The sequence below is a fragment of the Nipponia nippon genome, unplaced genomic scaffold (assembly GCF_047370975.1).
Source record: "Nipponia nippon isolate SJK-2023a ecotype South Korea unplaced genomic scaffold, ASM4737097v1 scaffold_10, whole genome shotgun sequence".
Lineage (NCBI taxonomy): Eukaryota > Metazoa > Chordata > Aves > Pelecaniformes > Threskiornithidae > Nipponia > Nipponia nippon.
The window spans coordinates 7,509,798-7,532,382 of NW_028262291.1; the positions used below are offsets into that span (position 1 = coordinate 7,509,798).

Consider the following 22,585-nt stretch of genomic DNA (forward strand, 5'->3'; position numbering starts at 1 on the left):
ATGGGAAGAGCCAAACACGTAATGTGCTTAACTTAAGAACAAGCATGAACATGATTTGCATTTGTCATGCTGGGTCCTCTTTTTTGTGCGGCATGAGATTCTTAATTAAGGACTTGTCTGTGCCTAGAGGTAAGACTTTGGAGCACTATGATGTATATGGCAGAGAGGAATACTTGAGATGAAGGCCTGCCTTAAGCAGATTTTTTTTCTGATCTGACGTTTAGCCTTTTTTCCCACATGCCAAATGAAAAGTTACAGATGAACTGCAGCAGCACCTAAACTTTAGACACTGAAGCATGCTCAGTGTAGAAAGAACGTTGGAATTTCTTAGAAGTATTTTGTGTGTCCAAGTGAGCATGTGCAGGAGGTAAATGAGGACTTTCTAGGAGGAGACAGCTCCCTGATCTTAGTCCCTTAAAGCAAGCATCGGCATCAAAGCATACTGGCTTCTCAAAATAGATGAAAATTTTCACCCTAGATTGACAGTGTGCACATATTATTTTCCTTCCTTCATGATCTGATTCCTGGAAATCAGAGTTGCTTTTGTTTTCTGTTTGTTTGTGTGTTAATTGTCTGAAGAAGCATGTACTGAAGATATTTAAAGAGTCCAGGCTGAAGTTAAGTTGTGTTTGGAAGAATGATTATAGTGAAAAAACTTAGTACCAGCTGTGGTATTAAACTTAAACAGCTGAAAATACTGCAAGTTTAAGTCAGTCTTTATAGTGTTGGCAGGCATAGTTGTAAAAATAATTCTGTTTTCGCATCCAGATCTCTAATGCTGAAATGACAAAAGCTACAGAAAATTTATTTCTCGGTTCCAAAGTTTAGTGTCTGTTCAGGATTAAATACAGCATTTTTTTAATCTTCCCAGAAAAATTTGCTGGATAGTGTTACCCTGATGTCCCTTAAATGTCTAGGATGCTTTAAAGGGGAAGTGCTAAGATAAAAACCATTAAAATGTGATTTTTGTCCATTTTGACATTAGTTTTTTTGCCCTGTAAACAGTTCCATGTGGTCACAGCATCAGTTCCAGAGATTAAACACTCTGACAATGGCTATAAGAAAGATGGTCAGATTAATTTCTTATCAAAGTGAGTTGATTCAGCGTAAGGAATGGAAACCATCTGATGTATTTTACAGATCAAAGCTAATTCTCCATTGACACACATGCTCTTGAGTAGGCGCATCGGTGTGACAGCTAAATTATAGGAGTGCTTTACACACACATTATCTTGTCACAACATAAGAACATCCTACTGTGCTAAAATACCTCTTCCAGAAGAAACATGTAATTTCCCCATATTGTTGGGGAGGATGCAAAACAACTTCTTGCTTTTTATGTATCTTTTATTTTCACCTTCTACAGGCAAGAGATGAGCAAAGTTTTTTAAAAAATTGAAAACTATTCATTTGATTTTATCTGTCTCTTTATCCTCTTCACCTTCTGTCTATTGAAATGCATTGGTAGCTGTGTCTATGGCTGGATGGAAAACGCTGAAGGAAAACAGTGATTTCATTTTAGAGTTTAGTTGCTTATTTAAAGGGAATGATTATAAGGATTTTTTTCCCTTTTACGTATTAGGGAAAGTGAATACTTTTGTTTTGTGCCACTGGAATGAAAATTGTGTTTATACGTTTGGGAAAACTTCATAAATATTTGGCAACAGCTTTGTGGCACAACTTTCACACTCCCTAACAGTTGATACTGTCCAGTTTGAGACTAGGGTTAGGTCAACCCAGGCTTTTGAAAACTTAATCTTTATCAAACCAAGGTGCTATAAATTGAGCTCAGCTTCTCCCAGCTTCTTGTAAGACAGTTCAATATATTGTGCCTAGAATGGTGACAGGGCGCTGTTAGCAACTGAACTGAGACTGGGGCTGTTTGTGTCAGGGCTTTTTTGGTTTTCAGTCCATTGCAAAGAAAAAGGACAATTGCAAAAGTGTAATAATTCAGTTCAACATTTAGATCTTGAAACAGTTTCCCTGTTTGGTGGTGCTTATGCCAGGCTTCTGGTTCTGAAGACAAAAAAAAAACCAGTTAAAATAATATTTCTCTTCAACAGCTGCATGCTCCTACAGGTAAATACGCTCTTCACTGATAACAAAACTTTAAAAACCCCAAAACATTTTGCTCATTTTTTAATGCATATATTCTTTTTAAACAGTCTCCTTTTGTTCTGCCATCTTCTTCTGATTTTGAAGTCCTTGACACACATATCGCCACCTAAAAAATGCCATTAACTGCTTATTGAAAGTCTTCTGCCGCGTGGGGCTCGTGCTGACCCGCGGGCTGGGTTGCTGAGGTGCGGTCCCCCTCCTCACGCGGGTGTGCGCCAGGGTCTTGCCCTCTCTGTATTTCTGTTTCTACTGAAACCAAGGCAAAGGAATCGTAAACAGTCATTTAACCTTTGGAATTATTTCGGTTTTGCCTTATTTGCTTACTTATGCTCGTTTTCTGTAATTCTGCGGAACACTCCATCCCAAACACAGTGGTTGCAGAGCACACGACGTGGGGTGAAGGTGAGTGCCTGCCTGTGTGTTAGCCTCCACGCTCCAGACCCAACTCAGGGTTAGGCCTAATTAGGCAGGGGGATCAAAAGAGGCAGCCCACCGCCCCAGATAAAACCAGGCAGCCTGGGAGCTGCAAGGCAGCGGACTGGTGGGGCGGCAGGGAGTGCTGGTGCTGCCGGGCCCCTTGCTTGAGCAGGTCCCAGCGCTGAGGAGCGGCTGGCTGGGCGCCATCTTTGTGTGGCCTCACCGCCCGGCGCTGGCAGCACGCGGGGAAGTTCGGTGCCGCTGCCGCTGAGGAGGGCTTGTCCTGAGGAACTGTTACAGCACTTCGGTGGTAATATTGTAAGAGTAATTCAAGGTACTATTTTTTAATTTATTTTTTATTATTGTTACCACTTTTTCATTATTTTTTTTCCTTTGGAAAGGCTTACCGCTGTGTGGAGCAGTGATCGTGCACCATGACAAGCGTGTTAAGGATAAATGAATTTCTCTAGATATTTAACAGTTTAGCACCCACCTTTCTATTTATTGATTGTTAATATCAACATTTTATACACGTCTCATCAGTGGTACTGATTTAGAAGCTTTACTCCAGGTTTATTTTAGTTGGTAGCATTACTGCTCTTTCTAGAAGAGCTCCCTTGCGCTCCAAGTGTTTTCAGTGCCACCCAGGGTTTGCCCTGGGCTTCTAGCATTTACACACCCTGGCAGGCCCTGGATAAATAAAAGTGACTAAAGGAGAAACATGGGTTTCAGAAATAGCTGGAAAACCCCAATTTTCCCTGTTTTTGGTGTGTCCTGTGAGAGGCGGGTGGGCATCATGTGCTGGCCCGGGCTCTGCGCACTGAGACTGCTGTGCTCGCTGAAGGTGGCTTCACCTGAAACCCCCGTGTGACTTCCATGTCTGTAAAGTTGTTTTACAGGGGGTCTGATTTTTAATGCTGACTAAAAAGACACCACACAAAAGTATAAAAGTTTCTTTATATTACTTATATAAACTGAGCAATGTTTTCTTTTTTCATGTATCATGCTTTGACTTATTATGTGAATAATGAACATGAGAGAAGTATCTTATTTCTCAGTTTACCAAAGCCTCTGTTTTACAGAATTTCATGGCAATTTTCAGTTAGAGGACTAGACAGATCTATACTATCCTCTCCGTCTCAACACCACTAACATTTTCTGTGCCTTTTCACCTGTCATTAAGCTCACACATCCTGAATCTCTCACATGGTTGCCATGGTAAGAATTGTGATCCCATAAATGAATTTATTCTGTGTAAGAAAAACTTGAACATAGATCTGATAGTATTCCAATAACGTGGAGAAAAACACGTGAAGGAATGGAATCGAATAATGTAAAAATAAATGTGTATTTCCTATTTAATATTCATGTATATTCAAGATGTTTGTATTGTAATATCACATCACGCCTTGTGCATACTCTGAAATATTGATTATCCAGTCTGAAACACTAAAACATAACACTGCACTTTTGCTAAGAATTTTGAATTACTAATTCATTAAATAGAGCTAGGGTAGTACATTCTCAACAAATGAAGCCCTTTTTTTATCTATTGTAATCTTATGTATATGCAATACAAAAATAATTACACATGCTTTTTTCCAAGAGAGTGTCTTTTGGTTTGGTATGAATTAATCATTGGCATTGCATTGTGCTATAAAGGAATGTATTTTCTTTTTCATAAGGCTAGACACACCGGTACTATTAAAGGAAACTGTTATATAATAGAATAGTACACAAATGTGCTGAGTTATGAATGTGAAAAAAGTGACACAATTTTGAATTTTTTATGGCCTGATGTTTTCACCATTTTGTCATGAGAAAGGTAATTAACTTGTTACAATGTATCAACTTTGTAACAGAATGAGAAAAAGTAATTTGCTTTATCTATCATATTAGTGTCATAAGATAATTGATTCATGTGAAGGCTGATGTTTGGCAAATACCTTTCTCAGGACCTCTGTAAAACTTTTTTTCTTAAGTAGACTATCAATGTTCAGCTGAATGCATTTCATGATGCTGTGTTCCAACCCCCTATTTGTGCCCTATATAAATACGAGTTTATAGTTTACCACGTGGCATATGCTTCATGCTTATGTGCCTGGAATCCTGCTGTGAAATGACAATTCTTTCTTCCTTGCTTTCCTTCTCAATACATCATTTTCAGTGGATCAGCTCTTTTAGCATTGTTGTTTACAACCACAGCATCACCGTGTCTTTCACAGGAAAATGGTGGACAAGATGGAGATTATGTGGGGCCTTGTCCTTGGTGTCTAATGAAAGTTCTGCCTTTCTGTTTGGAAATTTAGAGAGCTGGGAGAGGTGAACATTGAGATTAAGGGAGAAAGAATGTGTTTATGGTAGAGTACTGTAAGTGGCTTTGTTCCAGTACTGGTGTAAAACCTTAAATGAATACAAAATAAACCCGTGGTGCCATTAGCTTGGCTGTGATTTGACTATTGGATCAAGATTGAGGAACGTTCACACGTTACTGAGCTGTTAAGTTTGGTATTGCTATTTAAGTAACTCTTCAGTTTACTCCCACGCAAGCTTATAGTCAAAGGTCTCTGCAAAGCATTTGATGGTAGAATTGGGAAATCAAGAATGTTCTCATCTGTTTGTGTCTTTGTAAGAGGAATACCAGGAAACAAACAAACATTGTGACTGTGAAGTCCTTAATTTTAAGCATTTTGAGTTTGACTCTTCTGGATATAAAACAATCCTAATGCGCCAGTGCCATTCCTGTACTTTACTTATTGTTCAAGATATATTCTGTCATGGTTAATTTTGACTGTGAGCTTTGAGAAGTAAGAACCATGCGTCAATAATTAAAGGTACCATCACAGCTGAAGCTTCAGTTAGTTATCTTTATTTCCATCTTGGCATCCCATGAGTCAAGAAAAGCAAAGACAACAGTAAGGAGGAGATTATTTTTAGAAATGTCTCAAGCAGAATGCACAAATGTTAAAATATAGATTGACTTTACTACTACAAAGTCTATTTTTGTCATTTCAGTCTTTTCATTATTAGTCACTCTCATCCTGTGACGTAAGTGCCCCTTGCTAGAATTCTGTGTTAGGGAAGCACTGAGTCTTGATTTTGGTGAGTTTGGCTAAGGCTGTTCTTCATGTGATCAGAATCAGTGCTGCTTACAATAGCGTAGTGAGTGCTACCCAAAGTACTCCCTAGTTTGTACTCAAGTTTGCCAGTGACACATGGAGTGACCTTATAAAGGAGATGATATTCCCTTTCCTTATCTTGGTTTTCTATCTGTGACATGAGAATAATAATTCTGACCTACTGAAGAAAAGCTCATTAAAGCCATATATGCATTAGTGATTGAGGTTTGAACCTCACTTTGCTGCTGTGTAATGCAATATGCAATAGTGAATGTTGCTGACATACTTTCTTTAAGACTGTTAGTTCAGTATGAATACAGGCAGAAGAGGGCTTTGAACAGAAGACAGTTCTTTCTTTGAAGTGAACGTGCATATGCTACGTGCTGAGACAGGGACGTATTGTTCTATTTTACACATGAGTTACTCAAGCTCTGCATCTAGGGTTACACAGGAGAGTAAGACAGAACCAAGGACGTAGCTAAACATTCAATGGCTTATCGAGAAAATAATCTTCTGTATCTGGCTTCTGTTTGTACTCATTTGGGCACATCCTGCATATCTAGTGATAAGAACTATTTGAATTAAGAGAAAAAAGAAGAATGAAACTCTTGGCAAAGACCCCACGGGGCAATACATTTCATAGTTTTTCAGGACAGGTATACTTCACTGGCTGAGCAACATCTCTCCTGACAGGTATCTGAAAAGCTAAATCTTAAAATTATGAGGGAGCTAGACCCATCTCTAGATATAAATTCTACCTTGGCGTATTGCACAAAAATGTTATGATAACAGGTAGATTAATAGATGGGAGACGGTGCTTGCTCTGCTGGGCTTGTGACAGAACTGTTTGTGAAGCAACAATAATTAGATATGTGATTCTGATACAGGCCCTAACACAGCAAACTATTTAAGCGCAGACACCTTTTGGAATTACAGACAGGCCTGCTGAAAAAAAATCACACAAAAAATACACATCAACAATACTTCCCCTACCTCTCATTAAGATTTATGTCAGAAGTATTTCTAAAACTTAAGAGTGACCAGAAGAAACAGATTGCTTCGAGGTGACCAGTGGATCAATAGTCAGGCTGTGCACTGCTTAGGGCAAAAGTAAAACAGGTAGTTATAATCCAAACCTCCTGTGCAACGCTCAGTTTTAGCTGGCTTGAAATTGCTGGTGAGTCTCACAAACTGAGAGTTTGAAATCTCCTAGAAACCTCATAGTGCTTCACAATTAGTCATAGAGAATAACTTTTGCAAAGGGTTTTGTCTAGGATTTAGCTTGGACCTAACATGGCTTCCCTTGACCCACCTTCCATTTATCTTCTTTAAGTAGCCATTGCACTAAGCTTTCCTAGAATGAAATTATATGTTGCATTTTTTCTGATAAATGGTTATGCTAGAATGTAATTGTTAAAATAATTACCTAAGCATTGATTTATCCATTTTGGTGGCACTACATGTTTCAGTCCATCTGAATGTATTTGCATATTTCTTCTATGGTAATTCATAGTAAATAAGTTAATTTTATCATATGTTAAGTATTGATCCTGTAGATAGATAATTGTTCATTTCTCTGTGAGCTTTCTGACCAATATGTATGTAAATACATACAGAAAATGAAACAAAGCACTTTCTTATAATAAGTTAGCATGCAATGAGTTTGGCTAAGCAAGAGTTTCTCCAGTAAGAGATATTTTTCAGTATAAAAGTAATAAATATTCATTTTAAAAGTTTGATTTCTAACAAAATATTTTCTATGCCTTTAAGTACATATAAAATATAATCATTTACAAAACAACAACCCAAATCTTGTGGGAGGTGATGAGAAATACATTGAGGACTCCAGGGACCTGATCCTCTAAATAATTATGCACATGAATAACATTATGTTTGAAAAGATTACAGCTGATTTTAAATGCGTGTGTCAGGGTAAGGCTAAAAACATACATGTGATGCAAACGTATAAAGTTCATGGTATGTCATGGTAAGAACACGACTTGTTTCAAGTATGCTCTCCAGCTGATGAACCTGCTTGTAGAACATGGGGAAGAGTGAAGTCCCAAATTAGAACAACCAAAACCTTGGAAACTTTCTATAGCATGTCCAGCAAAGTCAGATAATTAGGTTTTCAAAGAAAATTTTAGTAGACTTAGTGCCAAGTCTGTCAATAGTATCTCTGAAAGTGGTAAAGATGAGCAGTCACTTCCTGGCACGCGCCACACCCTATGTAAGACATGCACCATATAATTTTATTTTATTGAATTTGTAGTTAATATGAGAAACTTCTGTTAATCCTTTGAGTTATTTATAGCCTTCTTGCTGAACTTTTACAGTGTGTTAAACACCATTTATGGTGTGTACAGTGCCTACCAGAACAGGATTTTGTGGCAACCGAGGCCTTGGGTTATACTGTGACACTGCTAGTCAGCGATACCAATAAGTGTTTGTACATAATACTTTGTTCCTAGAAAACATCCTAAAGGACAATATTGGAACCATCAGTAATTTTGGTTCTAGAAACAGAAAACCAGAGAAAAAGCAAAGACATGAAAGTGGGAGTACATGAAGTTTATATATAAAGTAGGGAGCCAAAATAAGATAATTGCTTTTACCTGAAGTCAATGAAAATAAAGTAACTGACTTAGGGACACTCAAAGGTTTTGTGGCATACCTGGGAGATGACTGAAGGTCTCCAGAATCTTAATTTAGTAGCTTCACTTTGAGGTAATACCTACTCCCCAGTGTACGCTTTCTTAAGCTTATTAGCCAGAGGGGTAGAGAAGCGCAGAGAAAGCGTGTTGAGAGTTTTAACCTTCTGTTTCTACCCTAATTATCCAGAATTCATTTTTTTTAAAGTGAGTTTTGGTGACTGCAATAATTTGCCATATCCTTTCTTGGATTTGTGGCACAGTCACAGAACCTCAGTGTCCCCACTGGTCTTCTCAGTGTCTGGTCTTAGACTATGTGAAGACACACAGTGCTTCCAAAATAGATACAACCTTTCTTAATACACACTTTCAATAGCAACAATGGCTTCCTCCTAATCAATGCCAGCTGAACCTGTTTTTATGATGTATCCTAATGGAAACTACCTAATTTTCTTGGTTTACCAAATGACCAGAGAAAGTGTCTTCCCACTGCTTTTGTACAGAAAGCTAGTTGCTCCTAAACATATATATTTGAATTATAATTCCTCTTCCTAAATTAATGATAATATAAGGTCTCATTTAACCACTATTCTTTGAAAAACAGAGAGCCACTGAAAACAGTGTATTTAGACGAGTGATTTAGACATCAGATTTTAATCTTGTAAGGCTTCATTTTACCTTTTTTTAATTGTTCTTTTTTAACTTTTTTTTTGTCACTTAAAAATCTGTTCTGCCACTGGCTAGCTTCATTTTTATCTTTTTTGGACTTCCCATTGGAGAACATTTGCATTTGAAAGTTTTTTCTGGGCCTTGCTCTGGAGATTATTGTGAGGAAGTGTGGGTGTGGGGGAGGTTTTACTAATTATGAATTCCTCTCTCCTGTTGCAGCTCAGAATACTGCAGAGCTTTCAAAGAGCACTGTGAAGTAATTTGATGAAAGTTCAGTGTGGTGAAGACCATGGGAACATCAAATTTATAGCTTCATCTGACACGAATATCATATTTAAACATTTTCCTTAAAAATGTGGCAGCTGTCATTAAAACTCATATATAATTGCACAGGATATGCTATATTTTATATATGTCTAGATTAAAATAAACATAAAAGTTGATTTAGTAAGAATATGAGATTTGGTCCTTTTGTCACGTATCCCGACACCACTTTAATGTTATATAAGTCTATTGATCTCAGTGAATTTACTCTAGAGCTTAGTGCTCCGTACTGTAATCAATGTCGCAGAGGCCTGGAGTAGAGAAGCTGGAGCATTCATGTCACACAAATCCGCAGGTATAATATCTAGAGTGAGCTGAATTTTGGAGATGTCCTTTGTATCCCACCAGCACAAAGACTTTCCTATGAGGCAAAACGGATCTTCTTAGGGAAAAAGGAGAAAAGTAAAAAAAAAAAAAAAGGCTCTGCAGAGTAGTTATTTTTTGTTGCCTGTATAATGTCTGCTCTTTCCTGGAATTACACTTTTCTGTGCTAGAGAAATGGAATTTCTTAGCTCACTTAGGCAGTACAAATTTGGAAGAACTGAGGTAGTCAGGAGTAGTCTTTTTCCCTTGAAGTGATGATCTTTTAAGACTAAGATTCTGTCATGCTGTAGGCTGAATGCAGATTGGGAGTAGGCTGTATTTCCTTATCGTTGCTCATACAGTACAAAACCTAGCCTAGAGACCATTCCAGGTGACTGCAGTGACTGCATTTAAGAGGTAGGAATAAAACCACAGGTCATGGGAAAAAATACCCACGTTACACATCTTAATTCAAACTCTAAATATTACATTTTTACCCCAGCATGTTGATTGCAGTGCGTTTTCTGGATATAAAAAGTCTAAACAGCTATATGCCTGTGAACATGTGAAAAAAGGTGGAAGAGACTGGACATAGACGATGTGTAGTAGGATCTGTTTCATTCTTTGTGTTTGAAGAAATTGCAGTAGAAAGAAGTAACTACTGGCAAAATGGCATAGTTGCATTTTACTGATGCACAATTATTTTTAATGTAGGTTAAGAAAAAAATTATATGCCCACATCACAAGATTTAAAACAAAGTGTGAAATGAATGGGAGGTAGAAAATCAATGAGTGTTGTTTTTATGAAGCTAGGTATTTTACCCAATTTAAGAAAAAACTTATCCCTATCAGAAGGGGATGAACTGAGGAGGCTTTACAAATGATCCTTCAGGTGATCATAGGAAGAGCATTCAATTCATTGAGCAGACATCTTTGCAACCCAACTTTTGTGTACTCTAGTGTACAGGAGGAAATGAAAAAAGTTGGAAAATGAAGAGATTTCTGGGAACCTTTCTGTGGTTTATATTAGGTCAAAATAAACCACCTGAGGACCAGGAAAAAAGAATGTAATATTTATCAGTATGGACCTGAGACAGACTCAAGAATGACAGACGAGACAGGCTGAAGTCAACTGTGTGTAATACCTTAGAAGTTGCTTTAAGGGACAGACAAGGCAACATCTGAAATGTCAAGTTCAGCTGAGGTTTGCTAAACCTAAAAAGGCAGATCTGAGAAAGATTCTTAAAAAGTGGGCATGATGATTACTAATCAAGTAGAATTTAAGGTAAAGGAATACAAATTGCTTCAAAGTTTGTTAATTGAATATGTGTGAGGGAAGGGCTGTATTTTATTTATTTAGGAGTAAGGATGACTTTCCACTTCGTTTGGAAGTATTTACCTTCATACTGTGTTCACTACAAGCCTAAGCCATAAAGTGCTGTTATTCTCCTCATTAGTACAAGCTGAATGTCTGACAATTTAGCGACATGGTAGACATTAAAGAGAAATTTCAGATTCACTTTTTGCAAATGGTCCTTTTGTGAAGCAGCCCTGTCTGAGTGAATGCCACTGAAACAAATTCATGCAGCGAAACCTTTTCAAAAACGTCTTTATTCTTTGCTAAGTTCACATTTTATCCTTAGTCCATGAAGGGCCTCTGTACACCTGGAAGCCATACTGTCCCTAGATTCACCTCGCAGGTTATGTCAGTAGAGAGGACTACAGTATGAACGAACACAGAGACAGCTCCTGTCCCATATGAAGAACAAATACCTCTGGAGTGCTTTGCTGGCTGTGTTGAGAAGCCAGTGCTGCTGTTTCTACTATACCAGCCCAGAAAGCCTACTTTTTTACATTGTTTGTTCACATGCCAGGAGTCACTTTAATTTTAATTTGTATTTTTATTTATTGGTTATAGTTTTGGTAATTACTTTTTAGCTGTTTTATGTATGGACTAAGTTATGTATAATATTATATCCATATTATAAATGCAAATATCCAGTGAAACAATTAATAGCATCTTAAAAAGTACATTTCAGTAATCCAGTTCACCAAGATTAATATTTGTCAAATACTCCCCTGAGACTTATTTGCTTTCCTGCCTAACATGGCAACTAACATGCCCCTCTTGTCTCATAATGTTATGGCATTTAAAAACTGTCACAAATGTTGTAAATAGTCTCCTTTTCTGTGGCTTTCAAAATTCTTTACTGACCAGCTTGCAGGTGCAACTATGTACAGTAGTTTATGTGAAAACTAGATGAGAATACTGTAATATAGGGAGAGCAATGAGTCAAGAGTGAGGAAGTGAGGACAGGAGTGAGTTTGGAAAATGCTGGTAGGTCAAATTCAATTCTTTCCTTGTCCTTCCCCGCCAAATGTTTCTCTGGAGTGCCCTGTAAGATCTTTGAGTTAGCTGAAGGAGATGAGAATAATTGACATGAAATGAAAAGTTTTTCTTTGACCCACCTGCTTTTGTGAAGTTTTGTCCTGGTTATTAATTGGCAGCAGCTTTTTCTTTATAGAGGGTAAGCTCCCCTAACCAGACAAAGCAAAAAGCCTCAAACTTCTCCCAAAGGCAGACTAAAACTACAGAGCCAGAAATTAACTCATTTTGTTTGTTTTCACACCACTTGTACTTCAGCACTGGAACAGAACAAGGATATGTAGGGATGTACGCCACTGAGATGAAAAAAGTTGATGTTCAGACAGTTTCATGTTGCAATCTATTTGAGGCTTACAGAAAATGTGAGCTGATTTGTATTTCCCTGATCGTTAATTAGGTTTATTGTGGGAACAGGACCATTCTATTGGAGAAATATAAGTTGGAAAATATCTGTATTTGCTTAACTGGTAAAATAACTGGTTGTTCTCTTACTTTTCTTTAGATGTGTGGCAGACTCTTCATGTCTGGCTTCTTGGTGTACTGCATTAAGTTTACTGTCACTAACATGCTTTGATTCTACCCTCTGCCTAATTACGAGTCCCCAAAAGACAAACGGGTATTCCTACTTCTCTTTCAGAGATGTTGGATGCTGTTTTTTCTTTATGGAGAGGAAGGAAAAAAAAAATATTTGTCAAAATAATAATACTAGAGGCTAACTTTATGGAAAATAAATGAGATATGGAACTTAATCCTATCTTGGAATACTTAAATTGCTATGAAAGCATTTGTGGCCTAGCATTCATGTCGAGCATAAAATCCTCAAACCATAAATCCTAACTGTGTTTCTTATATTTTCTCCATTTAAGACACACAGAAAAACTTGTATATCTTTTAGTGATATCCTGACTATGTTCATGTATGAGATACTCTCTCCTAAATTAAACATTAGCATGGAATAGCATTAAAATAATGGGAAAGAGAATATACAGGTACTGTTTGAATTAAGGGCAAATGTGGACATTCCCTTTGTTCTCTGCCAAAGTTTATTTGAGAACACTCAAACTATTAAAGATAGATCTACGATTTTAAAAAAACTATTTAATGAAAGCCCTTGTTTACAGACATGTTGATGTTTGAATTATTTTCCAGTGAAAATTACTGAAAAATACATTTTTACTTTCCATATAAAAGAGCCACCGTAAATTTATTTTTGATGCAGTAACAAAACCCACATTTTTCAAGGAAGTGTTTTATTTGTAATTCAGTGCTTTGGCATTTGTTTTTGTTTATATCTTTTAAGAATGTGTATCGAGAACAGGATGTATTCTACTCCAGTTTTGTGAATAAAAGGTTAGGAATTATCATTGAAACAAATCTTTCAAGTTTTCAATTTTCAAGGCTGGTCTCAAGATAGACTTGTGTTGTTTTAATTTCATGTTTGTATGTTTAATGCAGTTGCATCTTTTATATTTCAACCACTCTGCTAAAAATAAAAAAAATAATTCTCACAATAAACCTTTAAGTTTATTATATAATATTAGCATTGGTAGTGGTGGCTAGCCTCCAAATGGAATTAGTGATTGTAAATTTTTCAGTTTGATAAATGGAAAAAGACATTCATTTTTCAGAAAGTGGTGATTTCCTACATCTTAATAGGAAGTTTTGTTTAGGATGCTCCAAGTGGAATGCCCACAATCACAAATACTTTTTTTGTTTTGTGTCCATCTCTGCAGGTGGCAGAGGAGACCCAAGATGAAGAGTCCAACTTTCTCAGCTTTGCTGACTAGATCTGGGAGTAGAGGCTTGATATTGCACATGTACAGAATGGCATGTCTCTAGAATGGGGAAGGTAAGGGCTTCACGTGTGGTTTTTTTTCCAACTGATTTATTCTTTATATCTCAAATGTAATTGCCAGTTCTTTGGCAATTTTGACCTTAGTAAACATCAGGTTGCGTTTTGCTATGCAAAACAATCAAGAGCCAGTACTTTGCAGTACAGCTCTACGCTGTAAATTTGTATTACTGTTGGTCAAGCTTTGAGCACTATGTTAGATTTGGAAAATGTTTCAGAATAAATATGGCATTTGTAGAGATAGCAATGGTTAAGGTCATGAAGTAAAACATTAAAGGAATGTTTTAAACATTTTTACATGGCTCTTTTGGCTATGTCAAGGTTTTTTGAATCATGTATAAACTGTTTACATCTTTAACACCCATAACACGACTTCAGTATTGGGTCCAGTTCAGTTTAATATCTTTATCAATGATCTGGATGAGGGGATTGAGTGCACCCTCAGTAAGTTTGCAGATGACACCAAGCTGGGTGGGAGTGTTGATCTGCTGGAGGGTAGGAAGGCCCTACAGAGGGATCTGGACAAGCTGGATCGACAGGCCGAGGCCAACTGTATGAGATTCAACAAGGCTCAGTGCTGGGTCCTGCACTTAGGTCACAAGAACCCCATGCAACGCTACAGGCTTGGGGAAGAGTGGCTGGAGAGCCGCCTGGCGGAAAAGGACCTGAGGGTGTTGGTCGACAACTGGCTGGCTATGAGCCAGCAGTGTGTCCAGGTGGCCAAGAAGGCCAATATACCCTGGCTTGTATGAGAAATAGTGTGGCCAGCAGGACTAGGGAAGTGATCATCCCCCTGTACTCGGCACTGGTGAGGCCACACCTCGAGTACTGTGTTCAGTTTTGGGCCCCTCACTACAAGAAGGACATCGAGGTGCTGGAGCGTGTCCAGAGAAGGGCAACGAAGCTGGTGAAGGGTCTGGAGCACAAGTCTCACGAGAAGCAGCTGAGGGAACTGGAGTTGTTTAGCCTGGAAAAAGGAGGCTGAGGGGAGACCTTATTGCTCTCTACAACTACCTGAAAGGAGGCTGTAGCGAGGTGAGTGTTGGTCTCTTCTCCCAAGTAACAAGCGATAGGACAAGAGGAAAAGGCCTCAAGTTGCAGCCAGGGAGGTTTACATTGGATATTAGGAAAAATTTCTTCACCGAAAGGGTAGTCAGGCACTGGAACCGGCTGCCCAGGGAAGTGGTTGAGTCCCCATCCCTGGAGGTATTTAAAAGATGGGTAGATGTGGTGCTTAGGGACATGGTTTAGTGGTGGACTTGGCAGTGTTAAGTTAACGATTGGACTTGATGATCTTAAGGGTCTTTTCCAACCTAAATGATTCTCTATGATTCTTCGTTCTGAGTCAGCAGTTACCTAAATTCAGCAAGCATTTTACTTGCACAATATCATAAGCTCACATTTAATGCTAGATGTGCTGAGGATTAGGGAGTCATGAGACTGCTCAAGTAGTTAGATTTGAACTGGGGACTCTGAGAGGGCATAAACGGCTGTGGTGGTGGCTGTTTTAAGCAGCTGTGACCCAGAGAAAATGAAGAATATTGTGGCAGCCTCAGAGGATGAGTTGAGCTGCTGCTTTGCTGCTGCATAGCTGTAGAAAAAGGTCTGGTGAGCTAACACAAATGTGTTCATTAAATAATCAGGATTTTTGCAAGATCATGTATTGTAATCAAGATCTCGCACATATACAAACTGCAAAGTTCAAGCTCCAAAGTAGACTGCTGTAGTATTGTTCTTTCCCTTAGAAAAGGCTGCTTCTTTCACCAGCTGACGTTGTGGTTTGCTGGTGTCATTAAATGCTCATTAATAGTGAAACCAAGCCTTGCAAATGTTTTCCACATTTGGACTGGGATTCAAGTCTCTGGACAATATAAAGACAGAGATGGCACTTTCTCTCTAATGTTGCTGCAGTGGAAAAGTTTGTGTCAGACATCGTGAAGTGACTTAACTGACTTAAATATGGAAAGGTAAGCTCCGTATTCAAGTGATCTATTATTAATAAAATATTCCTTATCAAGAGTACTGGTCACCTGTTGCATCGCTTTCCCATGGTACAGTAGCTTTCTTATTGGAAATAATGTCACAGATTGGCGCAAATCAAATATTCTCAATGTCTTACGTTCTTCTTACCGCATGCAAACTGAACACAGATGTGAACTGTAGGAAAGTGGCCAGTTTTTCTGTCAATTTGGCAGGCAGTTTATGGAAAGCCTTACAGTAGCTGGCAATTTTGGGGACTGCAAAAAGGTCAGACATACTTTTATTACATAAATGTGTATAGCATTACCCTTAATAAGATTTTTCTCTTTTCTTTTTCCTTCTCAACTGCTGTTTTAATTTGTAGTGAGGAGAGAGTGGAGACTTCTATGCTATTTTATTCTTTTTTTTTTTTTTTTTCTTTTTCTTTACATGTGTGTGTCACTTTTATTAAGCTACAAATGGTATTTTACATTTTAACAAAACAAAGGCAAATCTGATTTTATGCAGTTTACTGAGAAGACACGTGAACAGAATTGAAATGTAAATTAGCATGCAACACTGAGAAATACGCTGAGGAGTTTAATGGCATTTATATCACAATAAAACTAAGTAGTATGTATAGATTTGCAGTGTAGCAAAACATTCTGCACAAATAAGATGCATTCAATGCCATCTGCATGGAGTTATATATCTGCAAGCCTTTAATAATTTTTTTAATTTAGTAATGATAATAGTATGAATTTGGAGGTGGTACACTTTTCTTCAGGGAAGTTATTGGGGGTAAAATGGATTGTGGGTGAACATGCCAAGTGCTACATGCAGAAAGGAGTGGTCTTTTAAAATCAATAAATACCACTTAGTTTAAACCACTAATGATCTACATACATGTTTCGGGAATTACAATTTTGTTATGTTTAAGTGAGATATTGGAACAACTTGTGGCTGAATCTGTCAGCACGGTAGACCACAGTCTTGTTATTTTTCTGTTTTTCAAAGTAGAGTCTACACCAATATATAAATGTTTAAATAACATTGAAACAGACCTTCACAGAAAACAATACCTCTCAAAGTTTTTTCTTCTTTATAAATAATCCTTGTTGAAAACTCTAATAATGATTGAAAGGGCCATGAAAAGGAGCACTTACAGGCAAATATCTAAAATACACTGATCTAAAGGACATACATTTGCACTTTTGTTCTGGATACACATGCAATTGGTTAGATTACATGGGGATATATTGACAGTGAAACATAAGCAAAGCTTGAGATCTCAGATAAAATTTTGGAGTTTTCATCTCAAAGCATCCATGAAATATTTTCTTTCATCAAAAAAAAATCCCAAACCCTCCCTACTTAATTTTGTGCTTGAATCGGTTTCTCAATGCTTTACAGTTATAATATCGAGTTTATATCATCCTCAACTCCAGGGCTCTTCAAGCGTGTGTGTGTATATTTGTGTGTGGATGTGTATGGATAAATGAACAAGACTCGACTGTTTCAAAGAGGTAAGCAGTAAGAAGGGAGCAGGATTGTTTGTCAAGATGTGTAGGCCTATAAGTAATGAGATGAAAATAGAAACAAAAAAGAGAAGACTGAGTGCCAGAAAATGTCTCAAAAATGTTTAGCTATGGAGTTTGGAGGACATGGGAACTGATAAAAGCCTCATAGTTGAAGATATTTAGAACTCAACAGGCCTGAAGATTAGAAAATGGTCTTTGGAAAACAGTCCAGCCATCGAGGAGGACATATTTTGGTGATGTAATTTACTTCTCATGTGTTTCCAGCATCTTTCACAGCTCTCTGGAGCATCCTTCTTTGGGCTGCATTGGAGTAGGTCTTCATTGGCTGCAGACACAGCAACTGACGCTTTCTGTCTTCAGACCAAGCTCATTTTCTTTCTTCACATTGCTCTTTTGGTAATTATTCCATTTTGATGGTAAAAGGCTCAAGAGTATTCTAAGCCTTCAAAGAACTCCATTACTACTACTGCAGTTTATACATGGTAGAGCTTGATGGGGAATCTGAGCTTTGTTCTAGGAACATTAACATTTGTATATTGTTATTATGTATAGAGCTAGGATGAATTTTGCAACGATCATTTATTATGGTAGAGATCTGCCGTCCCATAAATGGTCCCACTGAAAGTATGGAGTTACTCATGGAAGAGTAACAGGCTTAAATCTTTTTACTATCAAAAACATAGTTAAAACTGTGGCAATTTATTTGTTCAACAAAATCCAGAACAATTCTGGTTTCATTGAAAAAGTCTTTAATTAAGATTGATTTGAATTTAAGCTTGTATCTGTACTTATCTTGCTTATTAAAATATATCAGATGACCTTTCTCATTTCTATACCAACTGGATTTAAAGCAAATTATCATGTGTGCCTCCACACATTGCTCTTGCACATAACAGAACAATATGAGCTCCCTCTTGTGGTCGGAAAACACTTCTCATTCCCCAAACTGAATCAAGAGTACCTTTAACAAAGTGGCTAAAATATTTCAAAAGTTTCTTGTGTAATTTCTGGACTTCATTAAAGGATGACTCCCTGATGTCCCTCAGTATTAGTGAGAGAAGAGATTTAATAGCATGGCATAAAAAAGGATAGGACTGGGGGTCATTCTGACTGCAAAGTAAAACTTCTCTTCATTGTGTTTAAAATCCTGAATAACCATGCCAGATATGCAAGTAGAGAGTTCTTAGTCTAACAGAACATATTTTTTAGCCATTAATATCAAGATAAGAAGTATGTTTTCATTAAGATGGAAAGAATAATTAAACAACTTCTGGGCTGACAGACATTGCAAAATAAGCTACTCATTGTAGGCACTTAAAGACTGAAAATTCTTAGAAAACTGTGGAGAAAAACAGTCTTCCCACACAAAAATAATAGTCAGGAAGTGGCAACTTCATCAGTAGTACTATTTTACAGGTTTGCAGCCCAGAGTCTGCTTATAATTGTTGCTTGTTTACCAAGATTACTTTTGCTCCTGTTAATGAATCAGATATAAAACAGTATAATGACACTGAAATTGTGCCTTATTTAGTCTGTACTTGATGCTCTTTCTTGAGGGAGTTAATGTCATGTGGTTCTTGCCCTATGTTTACAAAACAGTAGGAAACTAGAAACTTAGAGTTACTTGAATTAAAATAGCATACAAAGTCATATACTCATATTCTGTGTCAAATAGATACTTTGTTGTCTAATCTGTGATTTTTATTTTTAAATAGCTAAGTGGTTTATTTTTAGAAAAATGTTTGTCAACTGGGGGACCAATGGTAAGTGAGTCCTTGTTCTGTTTTGACTGGTACAATGATTATAGACACCTAATGGTTGTTATAATGACATCTCAAATGGTTTATTTTGGACGGTCCTTTTAACTATTTTAGATCACAATGAGAAATACTGAACATCAGCTTTTGCATCACGATCAAGATGTTGCAAAGGATCTTGCGTACTCTCCTCGAGGAGTTAAGAGAGAGCAATTCTGTTGTTGTCTGTGTGATAGCTTTAGTTTATCTGGAAGGTAATCCAGGAAAAACAAGGTCAGAAGGTATTTCCCTGAAAGGAGGTGCATGTAGACAAGGTGACAATACACCTCCTCAGTGTTGAATGAGAGATGGATCGGGATTGCTCATTAATCTTTTACCAAATGCCATTTCTTTGGCAGAAGACAAAAGTTGCCCAAGAGAGTCAGAAAGAACTGAAGAATAATCTGAGTGGGGGAAGGGAATCAGAAGACCTTATTTAGAAAGTGTAACGTATGCCCTTTTCTAATTAGATTGAAAGCATGCTGGTATGATACCTTTGTTCTAGACTAGATTCTCTTGCACATGAGCATGGATTGGATTATATTCAGGAACAATTCAAGCCATACTTTCAAAAGTTATCTGCTGGGTTTTTTTTGGTAAAGACTTTCAACAGCACTGGCTGCATGGAGATTAAATGAGCAGTAGTGAATATTTCTATTAAAAAAGAAGAAAACATGGCAGTGTCTAATCACAGAGGCAAACCTGTTATCGTCATCTGAGAATTAACCTTACAAAGAGACAAATGAACAGCTCTGCTTTCTAGAGTGCAAATAACTTGTCAAGCTGTCGAAGAGGATGTTTTTACCATTTATCAGGTTGTTCTATTCTTTGAAACACTTAAACCTTCTGTCAGTTACTTTTGAGCCCACTTGTTTAGTTTTCAAACATTCTCTAGCCTACCTGCAGGTGAAGAGCTTTAACAAATGGTGATTTCCTTTAAAGCATAGTTTACTTTAAGCAGCATTGTTCAGTCTATATGTGATTATACACTTTAAAAGAAAATAGGATGATGAAAGTTTAGCTGGATAAATCCATTGGTAAACATTGATTTTTATGACTTCTTAATCAGAAAATTATAATGTTGTGACTTTCCTAGAATAACAGTTTCAATATGCTACAATTACTTTATTAATTCACATTTATTTTTCCTGCTTTTCCATTTGTTCTTTTGCTTTCTTTCTTACACTCTTCAGTTCATTTGGTTGTTATTGTCTTTTTTTTCTTGCTCTTACTTCCTTAACTACCACACCATATGAAGCCAGAGAAAACCTCACTAGCTCATAGCGTTGCTTAGCAATGTCATGCATCTCTTGTTGTCTGTTGTGAAGCCATGGTATCCTGGTCTTTCAACAAAGATTGCTACATCACTGCTTTGCTATAGGTCCCATTTTTTTCCTGAGATTTCTGATAAGAGATGATGTGTCTAGACAGCATACATAAGAGATTACCTTCTATCCATTATAATATAATTAGACCAAGCCATACCAAAGCTCACCAAGATTTTATGTTTAAAAGGTCAACAGCTTTTATTCCATATTTCAAAGATAAGCACCTTACATTGTGCTTAATATGTAGAGTGCTGTGCCTGAAAGAAAAGGAACTTCAAAAGATTTCTCCTTCTATTATATCATTCAAAATAGACATTTGGTACTGTAATATGTCCATTTTAACTTCTGTGATTCATGGAGCTAGAGATAAAAATAGGTCAGCTATGCCCCTACTGGTACAGGATTATTCCCTGAAATATATTTTCTATTTCAAAGTCCAGAGTAGATTTAACTATCTCAAGTGAGGATTTACATTTATTAAACTGGAGGGCTGTTCTTTGGTGGTCTTAATACATTATCATTTATTATTTGTATTATGGCAGCAATTGGAGAGCTCAACTGAAATTAGGATCCCACTGTGCAAGGTACTCTATGAACACATAGCATGAAGTAATTTTTCCCCTGAAGGGTTTACAGTTTAAATAGATAAAACAAAGATTGAGAAAGTGGCCGTACCAATATCCCTGTTTTAGTAAAGCACAACTGAAGCAAAGAGAGATGAGCTGCTCCTGGGCTTGCTGATAATACATATAACAGACCTGATAAGTGAGCCCAGAGCTGCTGCATTCTAGCCTTGTGCATTACCTAGAAACACGTTTTTGCAATTGAAGCCAGCTGTCCTTGGAGGATTTGACTACCAGATATTTATTTTTCTTCTCTAATCTCTTACCTCTTTTGGGATTTATAAAGTTCACAAGATTACTCTGAATTATGCAATTTCCAATGTTAAATAGTTCTGCTCATTAACTATACCAGTCAAACATCTGAAGAAACTTATCAGATAACCCACTTTTTTAGATCTCCCCCCATTGTTCACCAAATGACTTGTTGAGTTTTTTCATTTTATTTTTTCCCCTTTCTCTGCCAGCTCCTTTCTTACTCTTCTCTGAGTTCATTATATCTTTCTTTAGCCTTCTAATTCAAAATTCCCAGAACTGAATGCAGTATCACTGAACAGTTTTGCCAAAGTTCTACAGAACAGAGTTGGCTTTAGTTTTTCCAAGTAATCACTGCCTCACATATTCTATAACTGGAAATATTTCTCCTTGTGAATATTTGTCTGCCTTGTAAAGATCAGTAAGGCAAATCTAAACTAAACCAATACAGCATGGTTCTAAACAGCTTAGTGTTATAAAGCTAGCATGTCAAGTTTGCAGACTTTTAAAAACAAACTGTCGTAGTTTAACCCTGGATGGCAACTAAGCACCACACAGCCGCTCGCTCACTCCCCCCCCACAGTGGGATGGGGGAGAGAATCAGAAGAGTCAAAGTGAGAAAACTCGTGGGTTGAGGTAAAGACAGTTTAATAGGTAAAGCAAAAGCCACGCACTCAAGCAAAGCAAAAGAAGGAATTCATTCACTACTTCCCGTCAGCAGGCAGGTGTCCAGCCATCTCCAGGAAAGCAGGGCTCTGTCACATGTAACAGTTACTTGGGAAGACAAATATGTTAACTCCAAATATCCCCTCCTTCCTTCTTCTTCCCCCAGCTTTATATGCTGAGCATGACGTCATATGGCGTGGAATAGCCCTTGGGTCAGTTGGGGTCAGCTGTCCCGGCTGTGCCCCCTCCCAGCTTCTTGTGCCCCCCCAGCCTGCTCGCTGGTGGGGTGGGGTGAGAAGCAGAAAAGGCCTTGGCTCTGTGTAAGCGCTGCTCAGCAGTAACGAAAACATCTCTGTATTATCAACGCTTGTTTTCAGCACACATCCAAAACATAGCCCCATACTAGCTACTGTGAAGAAAATTAACTCTGTCCCAACCAAAACCAGCACACAAACTTATTTCTTTTTGGCCAACATAGTTGAGAGCATCTCTTCAGTACTACAGACAAGTCTTGTTTTGCTGACATATTTTCTTTATTAGGCTTTTCTAGCAGGATGATGACATATCCTGGGACATAGCGA

At 37.6% G+C, this 22,585-nt stretch overlaps 1 long non-coding RNA gene across 1 annotated transcript in view; it reads right to left on the reverse strand.

The window, feature by feature from the left end:
• Window positions 1-22,141, reverse strand: part of LOC148057051 (uncharacterized) — a 47,487-nt gene extending 25,346 nt beyond the window's left edge. The window contains exon 1 of the long non-coding RNA XR_015702054.1: window positions 22,013-22,141. This is a non-coding gene — a long non-coding RNA (uncharacterized LOC148057051). The remainder of the gene's footprint in view (window positions 1-22,012) is intronic.
• Window positions 22,142-22,585: the final 444 nt, after the last annotated feature.